The sequence below is a fragment of the Amblyraja radiata genome, chromosome 18, assembly GCF_010909765.2.
Source record: "Amblyraja radiata isolate CabotCenter1 chromosome 18, sAmbRad1.1.pri, whole genome shotgun sequence".
NCBI lineage: Eukaryota > Metazoa > Chordata > Chondrichthyes > Rajiformes > Rajidae > Amblyraja > Amblyraja radiata.
Window position 1 is genome coordinate 14,322,367 of NC_045973.1, and position 15,842 is coordinate 14,338,208.

At 41.7% G+C, this 15,842-nt stretch overlaps 1 protein-coding gene across 3 annotated transcripts in view; it reads right to left on the reverse strand.

Annotated features, from left to right (window-relative positions):
- cntn3 (contactin 3) overlaps nt 1-15,150 on the reverse strand; it is a 1,582,783-nt gene extending 1,567,633 nt beyond the window's left edge. For all 3 annotated transcript variants that reach the window (XM_033036732.1, XM_033036731.1, XM_033036727.1), the window contains exon 1: nt 15,003-15,150. The gene's annotated coding sequence lies outside the window, so the exon portion shown is untranslated. The remainder of the gene's footprint in view (nt 1-15,002) is intronic.
- Nucleotides 15,151-15,842: the final 692 nt, after the last annotated feature.

Here is a 15,842-nt window from a genome sequence, read left to right on the forward strand (position 1 = left end):
ATAGTAGCCATTCACAAGATGGCTGACACTGCTGGAGGTGGATTACATTTTTACTGGATTGGAATAAAATCCAATGATCTGCAGAGGCTTTTAGTGCTGTCAAATATCTCATCACTGACGCACATGCCGACATGACTGGAGTATGGCATTTTTATTCGCATGTTGACAATGATGATTTTCTAACTACCTCTCAGGTCGCTACATTGAAATAGGCACACAAATACTCTGGTTAGATCTCAACAAATCTGAAATGGGATAGATTGAAAGGTTAGTTCCCTCTCAGGAAATTGTGGACAAGACCACTTCACAATTTAATAATTTTTTTAATTGCTGGAATACCATTTCCATAATTATTGACACTGCTAAAAAAAAAAATATTGAACCTTGTTTGCTATCATTCTTAATATGATGATGTACTGTTTTCCCATCAACGTTACAAAGGCTATGTTCCCGAGAACAGTCTTTAACCCGAAAAATTCCCAAGCTGCAAATGTTGCTGCCGGCAATATATTTGAGTAAAGACACGAGCCGACCAAGGGCAAGAATAGTTAAACCAGAGCATTTCACTCAATCGTCCTGATTTCATGCAGGAGAGGCAGCCAGGACATCCATCCCACTGGTCTGCCACCTGCGTGACTTAAGTCAGCCGCTCATAGACCAAGGAGGACAAATCCCATCTGTTCGCAAATGATCTGTCACCCATCATCCCGTCTGCTCATGTACCTGTCTAAATACCTCATAAATATATTTATTTTATCTGCTTCCACCATTGTAATGCATTCCAAGCATCTACCATTTGAGTGCAAAGCAACTTGTCAAGAAAATCTCCTTTGAAAACGTTCCCCGCTCTCATCATAAAGCAGTGGCCTCTAGTATACAGATCCTTTCCTGCTGTTATCAAACTACTGCATGGTCCTCTCAACAGCTAAGCTAGCCCAGATCTCCTAACCTACCTTGTTGTGAGTCTTGCACTTTACCTGCACTTGCTCTGTAACTTGGCACATCAGCGCCTCTACTTCCTGAGAAGATTAAGGAGATTCGGTATGCCAAAGAGGATTCTCTTGAACTCCTACAGGTGCACAGTAGAGAGCATACCGACTGTTCGGCAACTTGAACGTCCAGGAGCAGAAAAGACTACAAAAGGTTGTGACCACTGCCCAGTCCATCACCGGCTCTGACCTCACCACCATCAAAGGGATCTATCGAAGTCGCTGCCTCAAAAAGGCAGCCAACATCATCAAAGACCCACACCATCCTGGTCACACACTCATTTCACCATTGCCATTGGGAAGAAGGTACAGGAGCCTGAAAACTGTAACATCCAGGTTCAGGAACAACTTCTTCCCCACAGCCATCAGGCTATTAAACACAACAACAAATAAGCTCTGAACTACAACAGACTATTATTATTATTATTGCATTATATTTGTTTATTTATTGAGTATGTGTGTATGTGTATATATACACACACACTGAACTTTCTTTTCTCCCATTATGTACCATGTTTACATATTCCATTGTGCTGCAGCAAGCAAGAATTTCATTGTCCAATCTGGGACATATGACAATAAAAAACTCTTGACTCTTAACTGTAATGCTATAATACTGTTATTTTCCTCTTGGCACTACCTCTTGCACCAGAGCAAAACACAAAGTGCTGGAGGAACTCCGTGGATCAGGCAACATCTGGGGAGGTAAGGGACAGGCGACATTTCGGGTGGGAACCCTTCTCCAGATGCCACCTGACAAGATGAATTTCTCCAGCACTTTGTGTTTTACTACACGATAGAACTTTATTTATCCCAGGAGGGAAATTGATCTGCCAACAGTCATAAAACACAAAATACATGAAACATGAAATTAAAGTGACGAGTGGGAAGGATTGCTCAAGATTTCTTCATTAATTGGTCCTTTATTGAAGTAGTACAAACAAAGAAGTGATTCATATCAAGTATTTCTTATTCTAATACAAATTGTAACTTTTCGTTCTTACTAACTGTTCATCCGTGTCGTGTGGTTAAAAACTGTTGTCTCATCCATCCCCCCGAGGCTAAACTGACCAGCCCACTCACTGTGGTTACGCTAGCCTCCTCAGCCCCCTGTACGTATCAAATCCCACCCACAAGCAAACAAAAAAGATACAGCTAGAAATATCTAGACATGGCTATAATATACTAACAGTAACAAACTTAAGCGTAAATGGCTCCTACAGTGTCTTAGTACATCTGACAATAATAACCAATGCAGTTCAATCCTGTGAAACATTGGTCCCTCCCCCCTATCCATACCTCTCGTAATCATGTAAACTTCTATCAGGTTTCCCCTTGGTCTCTTGACAGTTCGGAGAGAACAATCCAAATTTGTCAAATCTTTCCTAGCAGCTAGTTCTCTCCCCAATCCAGGCACCACCTTTCATATATGTATCAGCTGGTTTATTTTATTTTCCCCAGCAACTATATTGTTTCCATTAAAATATTGTACATACATTTGCATACCATAATCCATCAAATCACCAATGCATTTTAATTTACTCTTTTATATTCTTGTAACATTTCCACAGCAAACTTCATCATGAGTCAATTCAATGCATACTGACTTACTCTGTCAATGAAAAATATTATTTTACTTCTTGATATATTCACAATTCATTATTCACCAATCCAGAATCCAACAGACATTATTTGGTCATAAAACCATGAAGTAACTCAATCTTATTTGATCAAAATCAGAGGATGCTAGAAATTTGAAATAAAAGCATAAAATGCTGGCAACCCTTAGTAGCAGCTCACGAAAGACCCAGGGTCAAAACGTTTATGCCCCTGTCCCACTTAAGAAACCTGAACGGGAACCTCTGGAGACTTTGCGCCCCACCCGAGGTTTCTGTGCGGTTCCCGGAGGTTTTTGTCAGTCTCCCTACCTGCTTCCACTACCTGCAACCTCCGGCATCCACCTGCAACCTCCGGGAACCGCACAGAAACCCTGGGTGGGGTGCAAAGTCTCCAGAGGTTTCTGTTCAGGTTTCCTAAGTGGGACAGGGGCATGACTGTTCTCCTTTCCAATGATGATACCTGCCTTGCTGACTTGCGCCAACATTTTCATTTTTATTTCAATATTACTTGGTCATTTGTTTCGTTAGAAAGGGGGAGCAACAAAACCTTTAAGCTTTAGTGCAGTTTGCCCATTAAATTAATCTATCTTCAAAGATTTTATGACAGAATAAACTTCCAAAACAAGTGAATCTTTGTTTGTGATTGATGATTTGTTTAAACTGTTTCTTCCCACACTGTCTTCTCAAAATTCTCTAATTACTGAAAGCAACGTATTACTGTTTATATCTCAAAGCCGTACCTTTCATACCGTCATCTTTGAACTCTGCTTACTACAAAATAACCCATAAATGTTTTTACTGCAGCCCAATATGCAGCTCCATATCGCACAGACTACAGACTCATTAATTTTAGTTATCATTCTAGACCCCATTAGCTTTCTGACCTTCCAGCAGTATCATCACAATTAAGCCAATTTGATCCTTTTAAATTTAATTACAATTTTCAAAAGGTTATAAATTAACGTCAACTACTTGCAGAAGAATATTTTAATGTTTTAGTGCAAATTTATAAAATAGGTCAATTTGAATGTTTTCATTGCTTTGCTCGCAGCTTCCCTTATTCATTGTTCTGCTATCCTCACTTGTAGTATTTGCCCATGACAACACTCAATGTTTATTTCTTCAAATGGGTAAGTTGACCATGGCAGAAACCAATTACTATTTATCAGGCACGAGCTGTATATAACTGGTTAGCCATTGTCGCGCAAGAGACTGGGCATTATTTTTTTTAATCTACTAATACCCTTGCTTCGGAATTCTTGAGAGATTATTAAATGGCTAGCGTTCTAAAAGTTTTGATAAAATGAGGTGGTGTAAAGTATCGAGATTGCACGCAGTTAAAAAGACCTGCACTCCAAGATATTACTTGACCTTTTCAAGGCCATTAATGATAAATAGCCATGGCTTTTATTTGACATTCACATCAAATAGGTTCTTCAAAGCAAATTGAATGTAGAACTAATACCTCACAAAATTCATGTTTTAGTCTGGAAATGTTCTATTTGTGTGTGTTAAATGGTTCAATTAATGAACATGTTCATTTTGATTCTTGCCCCAAGGCAACAAGCCGACCTAAAAACCATGATTCAACGGAATCCTTCTATTTATTGTGTCAATACAAACTTTGCACCTGAAAGTCCCTCTGCACACTAGTTTTGAGCAGTTCCATTTGGATTAGGTTGATTTGGATTCTTGTGGATTCTCAATGGCATTTCCAGACTCACAATATTACTCATCTCCAGTAAAGGCAGAAGACATGGTAGGAAATTGATATTACTGCTGCCATGATACAATATGACAAATAACTCAGCACTGCTGCACAAAAAAAATCTTTCAAAAAATTGAACAGCATTTCTTGAACCACATCCAGCACTGTGGTTATTGAAATATTAACACTTTTGCTGCCTATAACAATTTGACGGTATGCTTAAATCCAGAATCGCAAAGAAATGCACTGAGCAAGAACAATTCCTCTGGGACATGTACATGCGCCTGTCCTATACACTTAACATTAACTGGCTCACATTCGTGGCTGAGGTCATGAGATTAGTAAAGTATTCCCATTACATTTCTCGTTACTGCATAAAAGATAATAGTTAGTATTCAAATTAACAATGATGACATTTTATTAAGTAAAATGCAAGAGGCAGGATCGTATTTCACAAGTTAACATAGAAACATAGAAAATAGGTGCAGGAGTAGGCCATTCGGCCCTTCGAGCCTGCACCGCCATTCGATATGATCATGGCTGATCATCCAACTCAGTATCCCATCCCTGCCTTCTCTCCATACCCCCTGATCCCTTTAGTCACAAGGGCCACATCAAACTCTCTCTTAAATATAGCCAATTAAACTGGCCTCAACTACCTTCTGTGGCAGAGAATTCCACAGATTCGCCACTCTCAACAAGTTACAGGAGTAGAAATAGGTCATTCAGGCCCATCGGGTCTACTCCGCCATTCAATCATGGCTGATCTCTGCCTCCTAATCCAATTCTCCTGCATTCTCCCCTTAACCCTTGACACCCATTCTAATCAAGAATTTGTCTATCTCCGACGTGGCCTCCTCAGCCCTCTGTGGCAATGAGTTCCACAGATTAACTACCCTCTTACTAAAGAAGTTCCTCCTCACCTCCTTTCTAAATGAGCACCCTTTTCTCAGGCTACAACCTCTGGTCCTAAACTCTCCCAGCAGTGGAAATATCCTTTACACATCAACTCTATCTGTGCCTTTCATTATTCTGTAAGTTTCAATGAGGTCCCCCCCTCAACCTTCTAAACTCCAGCGAGTAAAGGCCCTGTGCTGTCAAATGCTCATTATATCATTTCTTCACGCGCTGTCCCCACGCAAACAGATAGAGACTCTGGAACTTTACACACTATACAAAGTGAACTTCATTGAGAGCAGGGAGTGATATGAAGCAATCCTTAAAGTAGGGCATCCTTTAAAAAAAAGTCTTAATAACCAATGTCACAGGAGAGTTACCAAGCCATTTCAAAACATTTTTAATGATCTATGAGTGTTGTTCACTGTTCTATAGGCATTAATTAGTTGAACCCTAATGCCTTGAAAGTTAACCAATTTTTGTAATCAGTTTTTGAAAATTACAAGTGGTTCTTTCTTATCCCTCCATTGCCATTAAATGGTCAAAGCTGCCTAAATGGATGCAGCAAAAATTTGCAATAATGAAATTCTATCAAGTAAATGCAGTACAGATGGAACATTTTATTGACTAAGCAAAAAAGGACATTGAAAACAAATGCCAGTTAATGTCCTTCACTGTACTGTTTCAATCCAGTAAACATCTACTCTATTAAAGAGATTAAAACCATCAACAAATCAAATGAAGGCAATTTATTGCCTTGTAGTATTACCTTGATACATTCTGAAAACATCTGGTGATTATTGAGTTGGATGCAAGGGCATTGAAAACAAAAACAATGCAAATAAAATTAGTTGGCAGGAAAATATGATATACTGAATCCAAAATAAAAGCTCCATATTTCTACTTTCAATTAGTTACTTGGGTTACACCTTGAACTCATCATAACTCATGTTGGGACAAGATACAATAACCCTAGTTTTTGATTCTATTCTCATTGTCTGGGCAAATATATTTGCCAAGCATAACGAGGTAACACCTACACAGAATTAGGGGAAAATGTGCATCTCAAGTGATCTGCCCGGCCAGAATACAAGCCAGCAGTTCAAATGAAAACTTGCACTTCCTTAAATACCTTGTTGCCTCTATTCTCATGCTTGTACTCTTAAATGCACAGACTTCCCACAGCACTGTAGTTCCACGGGTATTGGTCATCCCCCAACGCTTCAACTGTCATCAGCTACATAACCTTAACAAATAAACATCTGTCCACTGTTTGATTGCAGATTTCTTCACAAATAACCCAAATCCTGTCTTCATCCAACGTCCACACTTCCAGGTGGGGTAATTATAAAGAAGGATTCGAGAGGATGCTCCTATTCAGACGACAAGACTCTGAACCTACCTACAAAGCCTCTATCCTGCCTTACGAGGATCAGTTAAAAAACAGAGTTTATCTCATACAAGTGCAAAGCGATGCATTCTGGGTATTTGAACCAGGCAGGACATACAGGGGGGCATCATAGAACAGAGTGGCCAGTTGTGCAATTACATAGCTCCCTGAAAATTATAACAGTCCACAAGTGGTGAAGTGCTTCCCTTCATCATACACGACACCACGTTGTAACTGTAGATGGTGGCAAGACTGTAATATTGTGTGCAAGTCTATTCATCAATACTATAGAAAAGATGTGATCACACTAGAGAGGTTGCAGAACATTTTCATAAGAATGTTACCAGATCGAAGAGTTTGCATTATGAGGAGAGACTGGATAAATTAAGACAATTTTTTTGAGGTATTAGAGGCCAAGGTTTAACTTTACAAAGATTTTTAAACTCATGAGTGTCATAGATAAAGATGGATGGTCCATCTTATTCCAAGCTAGAGGAGTCGCAAACAAGAGGGCACAGGTTTAAGGCAAAAGAGAAAAGATTTAAAGGGGACTTGTAGAGCAGGTTTTTCCCCCACACAAAGAGTGGTGGGTATGTGGAATGAGCTGCCAGAGGGAGTGGTAGAGGCAGGTGCAGTTACAACATTTAAAGGACATTTGGACAAGTTCATGGGCAGAAACGGGTTTATAGGAATATGGACTAAACACAGGTAAATTCGATAACCTTAGGAAGACACTTTCATCATTGTGGACATGTTGGGCCGAAGGGCCTATTGCCATGCTGTATAACTTGATGACTCTTCAACTCCAGACCAAACTCTGGATGATTTTAACTTTATGTCATAACTGCTCAATAAACCGACAGCCTGCGAGTTGGCAGATATCATTTCATTTGAGCATCTTACCCTGTAGTTCCTTTGGCCAAGAAATGCATTTGTAGAAAGATCGGAAAATGTAACATGGCCTCGTATTTCAAACAGACATATCTCCAGTTAGTGCAAATGCATTGTAATATAATCAGACTCTCCGAAACATCTACATAATATGTAATGCCAACAGTGTCTCTGTAAGCCTGTTAAACATTGTATTTAGTTATGCAATCAGGATTCCAAATGCAAATTGTGTTCAAATGTGTGCTAGTTTTCCAAACTGAATATTTAGTCAAGGTTCTACTCAACTCATTTTCATAGCAAATGCAACGTCTTACATTAACCTCTATAGTCAGGTCATTTTACAACAATTATATTCTCTTTTTTCCCTTTCATGAACAAGTAACTGTGATAATCTGGTGTAGTATTATCATGCAACTGATATATAGGCCACATTAATACATTTTAATCAACAACAATCCATCAATTATGTTGAAAAATGGTTTTAAATAATATTTTAAATAATGACATATTGTATGGACATTTTTATTAAGCCCTTTGTTATAGTCAGTTTAAGTTAAAATATTGCACGCAATTGTTTTAAGTAGCTTTAGGTATCTGAAAAAAAATCCATTTCAATACCTGCAATTACCCAAGCACCATATTTATCCAACCTGTATTGCAGATTGGCCAACTTGTCAGAAGAGCAAGCAACATGAACATTGAGATGGATCACCTACACCAGATCCATTTGCCAAACTTGCCCCTCTCTCTGCTTGTACATCTGCACCATCTTTGCCGATGGGGGGGGGGGGGGAGAAGTGTCTCACAACAATTAAGCAGCACCTTGACAAGCACATGAATTCCTACAACAGACATCTATCGATCAAATACTGGCAAATGGGATTAACATCGATGTAAGACACAAAAAGGTGGAGTAACTCAGCATGACAGACAGCATCGCTGGAGACAAGGGTCGGGTTGAGAACCTTCTTCAGAGTGGCTAGGGATAAGGGAAACTAGAGTTATAGTCGATGATATAAAGAGATAAAGAGGAATCACAGAGGGGGAGCAGCGAGAAACGATGTTGCAGAACTCTTGTCAGAGAATAGGAGAACTTCTTATTGATTGGAGTCAGACAACATGGAAACAGAGCCTTTGGCGTACGGGGTCCATGCCATCATGCACCCATTTACACTATTCTTACACTTAATGGTCACCGTGAACATGGTGGGCTGATGGGCCAGTTTGCAGGGTGACTTGGATAGGTTGGGTGAGTGGGCAGATGCATGGCTGATGCAGTATAATGTGAATAAATGTGAGGTTATCCACTTTGGCGGCAAGAGCAAGAAGGCAAATTAGTATATGAATGGGGTCAGATTCGGAAAAGGGGAGGTGCAACAACACCTGGATGTCCTAGTATATCAGTCACTGAAAGTAAGCACGCAGGAACAGCAGTCAGTGAAGAAAGCAAATGGCATGTTAGCCTTCATAGCGAGAGGATTTGAGTATAGGAGCAAGGAGGTCCTACTGCACCAGGAGGGCCCTGGTGAGTAATATGTGCAGTATTGGTCTCCTAATTTGAGGAAGGACATTCTTGCTATTGAGGGAGTGCATCGTAAGTTCATCAGTTTAATTCCCGGGATGGCCAGACTGACTTATGATGAAAGAATGGGTTGACTGGGCTTGTATTCACTGGTATTCAGAAGGATGAGAGGGTTTGTTATCGAAACATATACAATTCTTAAGAGATTGGACAGGCTAGAAGCAGGAAAAATGTTCCAATGTGGGAGGAGTCCAGAACCAGGGGTCACAGTTTAAGAATAAGGGGTAGGCCGTTTAGGACTGAGTTGAGGAAAAACGTTTTCATCCAGAGAGTTGTGAATCTGTGGAATTCTCTGCCACAGAAGGCAGTGGAGGCCAATTCACTGGATGTTTTCAAGAGAGTTAGATATAGCGCTTAGGGCTAACGGAATCAAGGGATATGGGGGAAAAAGCAGGGACAGTGTACTGATTTTGGATGATCAGCCATGATCATATTGAATGGCAGTGATGGCTCGAAGGGTCGAATGGCCTGCTCCTGCACCTATTTTCCATGTTTCTATGCCGTAGGTATGAAATTCAAGGGTCGAAATGCTGATAGCCATCCCACATGCAGGTTCTGTGCAGTGAATTGGCTTTGGGCAGTGTATCAACATGTTCAGTCACAAAAACATCTTGACAGCCTTCCCAGTTGTAAAAGGCATTTAGCCTTTTTTTTTAATTATTAAATACCTCCTATGATGGCTAGGGTCATTGGACCATAGATAGGTCCAATCCCTGGACCATAGATAGGTTCAGAGTAGTGCAGTTAGACCTTCTCATCAGTGAGTCACTGCAATCACCAAGGTCCCTTCAGAACCTCCACCTATCAGCCACCATATAAATACGTAGAAAAACTCAATTTGTTCTGGATACAGGGGAATAACAAGCTGAAATGATCTCTTAAAGTTTTGATGGATTCAGGAATTACTGCAACACCAGTGCAGCGTTAAAGAAGCATAACTCCCCCTGCATTTCCTACCCAAATCACTTAATTCACATCACGAAATGGACAGCAATCAACCGTGACAGAAATAAAAAAGACAATTCCCATTGTTGAAGTGACTATTTTGCATGAGTAATTCAAATTCATTTTTTAAAGAAACTCCAATAATTTAACTTCCATCTTAAACTTAGCATTATAACCGCATGTAATTTATAGTCATATAATGAAACTAGCAATGGTATCTCTGATGTTTGACTGAGCATAGATATTGTGGGTGGTAGTTTATTCTAGGGTCAGCAGTATGTTACTGCTTCATCATTTAAATAGGAATGAGTGTCCAGCTGGTGAGAGGTTAACTAATTGGCTTATTCAACTGCTTGCAGACAAGCAAACTGCTGGAGAAACTGAGCAGATCGGGTAACACCAGTGCGGAGGAGTTATTGTATCCACTGCATGGTGGTGCAGCGGTAGAGTTGCTGCCTTACAGCACCATCTCTATGGAGTTTATGCATTCTCCCTGTGACCTGCGTGGGTTTTCTCCGGGAGCTCCGGTTTCCTTCCCACACTCCAAAGGCATGCAGGTTTGTAGGTTAATTGGCTTCTGAAAATTGTCCCTAGTGTAGGATAGTGTTAGTGTGCAGGAATTGCTGGTCAACAATGACTTGGTGAGCCAAAGGGCCTGTTCCTGAGCTCTAAATAAACTAAACAGTTTCTAGTCAAGACCCTTTACCTGGATGGAGTTAAATTTAACTCTCCACCCCTGCACCCCCCTCCCTTATCTTAACGTGCACAATGCTCTTGTAAACACTTGCGAAATTGCCAAGAAAACATTTTGCATTGGTATTAAAATTGTTTGAAATCAACTTTAAAATGCTCTATACCCAATGTTTTTCAGATGGATTTAAAGAGCAGTAAGTCATAAAAGAACCCAGTTAGTCAAGTTGTCGAGTTTATTGTCATATGCTTAAGTAAGGTGAGTAACAGGTGCAATGAGAATCTTGCCTGCAGCAGTATTCAGTCACATAGAACACACAAAAACATAAATGATACATAACATTCTGCAAGTACAGTAAAAAGAAAAAAAGCCATGCAAAAAAGACAGTTGTGCAAAAAATCATTAGCAAATAAAATGAATCACTTGAACATATTCAACCAGAGCACTAAACCCCATTTATATTTGCTTTATCTCTTCCATCCATATATGTCCAAATGCTTAACCAGTTCCCTACACATCAGGTTTTATGGTGATCAATGAAATCATCATGTGGTGGCATTGTGATTACATTACCCAATTATTACCTGTAACTCTGGCCCTCTCCTCCACTTTCATGACTTGAAATTGCACCATGAGAGAATGTTGGAAGTTACATTTGTAATTAAAAAAAAAAAAATTGTTGAATCAAGGAACAGTGAAATGAATCTTTACAAAAACTCATCCAATTCACAAATATCTCTCGGGATGAAATCTGCCACCCCACTGCGCCTATCTTGTATCCAACTCCATAAAACTGGTTTAATCTTGACAGTCACCTCAGTTCAATGGTAAATGAGCAATGGCCAATAGTTGTGAACAATATCCGTAATAACAAAAAGCCTCCAGGAATCTGTTCTTCATTGTTTGCTTGTGATAATCTTAATGTCCTGATTTATTATTGATTTCTCAAGCAGGGGACAATTAGTCCCAATTTGAAAACGTCTCTTGACTTCCTTCTAATCTTCATATTAACCTTATCATTCAATTGAAGTTTCAAAGTTCCCCTTTCGTCCTTAATGCCTGTTATAACATGGTTTCTGGAAGTATAAACTAGGGCCTATTTAAATTCACTATCACCTTGCATTGTTATTCAATGTCATTGTGTATAATGTTACTACAAAACATTTGACCAAAGCATTTTATTTTCATTGAACATGGAGATTGCAGATGTTGAAATCTGGAGCACAACACAAACTACTGGAGGAATTCATCAGGTCAAGCAGCATCTTTGGTGAGAAGTAAATTGCCAATAGTTCAGGTTAAAGTGCCTGTCCCACTTGAACATCATTTGCGCGTCACGCAGGTGGCACGCGAAGATTTTGTGAATGCCAAAAACCTGGGGCACCGCTCGCGACCGCGCTTCACTGCCTACGCCACTGCGTGCCATGCGTGCGTAATGCACGCCATGCACGCGCACGATGCGTAAATAATGTCACGTAAATGACGTGCAAATGACGCCCAATTGGGACAGGCCCTTAAGACCCTGCATCAAACCTGTGCAAGGTCTCAACCCAAAACCTTGACAATTCCTTTCCCTCCAGAAATGCTGCATGACCTGCAGCAGTCCGTTTTGTTTTTTTCCAATGCATATGTATTTCCAAGGCTATATTTAGTTCAATAAAGGCTGATGAAACCAGGCATTTTTTTTTTTTTTAAATACGCTCTGCAATCTACATCCAAATTAGTAGTATTTTGAACCCATGCACATGTGTAAAATTATGCTTAAGGATGTTTTCAACTGATGAATTCCATCATCATTCCCACCTATCCAATTACTCAGAACTCTTACCTAATATCCTGACTTCTCCATTCAACCAATGGGAATGACAAAAGCCATAATTTTCATCACCTAACCTCCAAATCCTTGCCACAGATTGCAACTCTCTCCATGGCCACCATTTCAGATTGAACTAAACTGCATACGTTTCCACTCCTAGTCATTTCACATGCTCTCTATACCAAATATTAACATCATTTGCATCCACTTCTACCTTCTCCACTGCTGTGGTGCAGGTAACATGTGCTAGATGCAGGAAACATCTTGCTAGATGCAGGAAACACGTTCCCGATGTTGGGGCAGATCAGAACCAGGCGCCACAGTTTAAGGATAGGGGTAGGCCATTTAGAACTGAGATGAGGAAAAACCTTTTCACACAGAGAGTTGTGAATTTGTGGAATTATCTGCCTCAGGAGCATTCAAAACAGCAATGATTACATTGCATGGTGGTGCTGGCTCAAAGGGCCGATTGGCCTATTCCTGCACCTATTGTCGATTGTTTCAACATTTCCATTCTTCATGCTCAGCCAAACACCTAAACTGCACCAATCCCTAGTTAGCTGCCAACCAGTTCTTGGTAACATATACTAGCTCTTACCCCCCAACAGCCTCCAATTGGCAATGTATTTTTTGATGTTTTCTTCATGCCCTGTCCTTTTATGTAGCTTCCTCCAACACTGCCTCCTATCATCAGAGAATACTTCATTCCTAGTTTGGATCCCTCACCTTGCCTTTCACACCACACCAGTTCAATGCTCTGTGCCTTTGACTATTATTCTCTTCCAACATCCCAGTAACATTTTTGTTTGTTCTTCCATATTCTGCCTTGATGCTCATTTTTTGCTTTGATTGTTATTCAATAAGGTTTGAAGTGCATAGATATACAAGGTGCAATGTGCCCAATACCACTTGTTCTTTGATTTCTCCACAAAAAAAACGTAATGATTGCTGTGGAGTACCTCATCTAGTGGCCACGTTGAAAACTGACACGACTGAATTGAAATGTTATGCTGCTCCAGAAAACAGTCTACAAGACTCCGAATCAGGCCTTCCGTGGGACACGACCTCAGTCTTGTATTGGTGTGTATTCATAGTTACATTATTCGATGTGAGAAAAGGGGAGGATCTACAATGACGGTGGCGGGCAACGGGTGGAGTTTGGACATTTCTTTCGCGTGGAATTGGAAGGCAGCTGACAATCAGCAGCGGTCGGTGAACATTAAGTGTCGAGGTACACACTGACACTGCACCCTTGACCATTGTGGGTTTCGGAAATTAATAAGCAGAGATGGAGAGAGCAATAAATAAATAGACCATTCTGTTGGAGCCGATGATAGCGATCAGGCTAGTTTACTCTCTAAGCCCAACTAGCTGCGAGGCCGAGCATGAAGAAATAGTGACCACGCCAGTCTCTACTACAGAAAGTGGAGCCCCGAACCCACCCAGCCCATTGAAAAGTTCAAGTTTTTTTTTAATCTTGTATCTGCACGCTTTTCTCGGTGTAGAAGCGCTCGCCGCTACACCTTGGGATTTTTCGAAGGTCTGTTGGGGCACTAAATTGAGCACAACAGAACATATTTAGAATGTGCGCACGTCTGATTTACAACGTGTGCTCCGGAAGAATGAGCACGATCATGTTGCAAATCATCTTGTCGTGTCCACAAATGCAACCGCGGACCCGCCAAGTCAAACTTCCAGACTTGTGCGAGTGCGAGTGCGACTTACAGAGAGAGCCGAGCAGAAAATGACCGAACGGAGAAGGCGACGTTCGTGGCACCATTAAATGGGAACATTATTTCAGCACTGAATCTCGTGTCACTTCTGAACAGTTACTGAATACAGAGTCATGCACAATGAAAGCAGGCTCACCACACGAGTATGTGACTCTCTGACTCACATACATCATTGGAATGGGGTTTGCAATTGTTCTTGCGAACAGGTGATATTTTCAACCAAATAGAAATACACTCACAGTCCCCTTCCCCTCACACCAAAATAACATTGGAAACCTATGACCACGGTATTTCAAGAAGATAAAGCATATCTTGGCCACACGAGCAGAGACTGGTCTTCTGGTACCAGAGCATGAGCACAGAATCCTTCCACTCGCGTCAGTCAGCCCATTTCAAAAGGTCCTGGTTATGAAACTTTATAAGACCAGGGACCTGGGAACACAAACACCCCCTCCCGACGTCTCTCAAGTCAGGATCCAAGCAGCCCCGCACACCACACTGTGGCTTGAGTCCGCGACCTCCCCCTCGATCAGAGACAAGCGGGATCCCCTCGACAACAGACACTGGGGGTCAATTCCTAGCCCCGCCACCCACCCAACCAAGGTTACTTTGCCTTGCCAAATCACGGTCGTGCATCTGAACAAGTACACGAATCCCAATAAATAAAAGGGCTGCGAAGGATGGAGGCAGTGGGTTTGCCAGAGAGCGGGTGGACCGAGTGCGCTGTGCTGAGGGTCTTACCCGCTTTGCTGGGCTCCAGCTCAATGCGCCGGGGTGTCTCACGGGCTCACGGCGCCGCGTCCAGACAGCATCGCAGGTTGCGCACGGATGCTCCCTCTCAACGCTGAGAGCCCACCTCCACTTTATGGCTTTGAGAGAGAGAAAAAAAATCTTGTCAAATGGAGCAGCTGTTTGGTTACGCCGTGCGTCAGTGGGTACGTCGCTCGCATCCCCCCTCCTTCCCTCCCTCCCTCTTATTTTACATCAAAGACGGGGTCTCTCTCTCTCTCTCTCTTCCCCCAACCCCCCTCATCTCCACACCGTGTCCTTAACTGAGAAGGCGGTGTGACTGTGCGGCGCGGCGCAACGCCCGCGGGGAACCAGGGTCGGAGACCCAGCTCTTTAACAGAACGAGCGATGGCTTTTGCGGAGGGAAGTGTGAGTGAGCGAGTGCAGTGAGACTCGGGTTCAATCCTCGCTCCCACCTTCGCTCAGGCAGCCAGCCAGCCCCCTGCAGCTTTGACATCAATGAGCGCTCCTTATTAACAAGTGCGAACATCAATTCTCACTCCGACCAGTTTTCAACCAGAGGGTGGTTTGTCCAACAGCGTCGGACACAGACTAACCCACCTCGTGAGAAAGAAAGGCTCGGGGGCTGCAACTTGCGGTATACGGAGCACTTCTCTCAAACACTCCTGAACCTTTCTCCACGCTTTGAAGTTTATTTATTTTTTCGGCAAGAATCCCCAAAAAACGTCCCTGTAATTCTCACTGAGCCCTGCACAAACACTGGCCGTCGCCCAAGGGTTTTCAGTTGAACCCATCCACAGTCAACCTCCGTTACCTCTCTAGGGTAGCGGA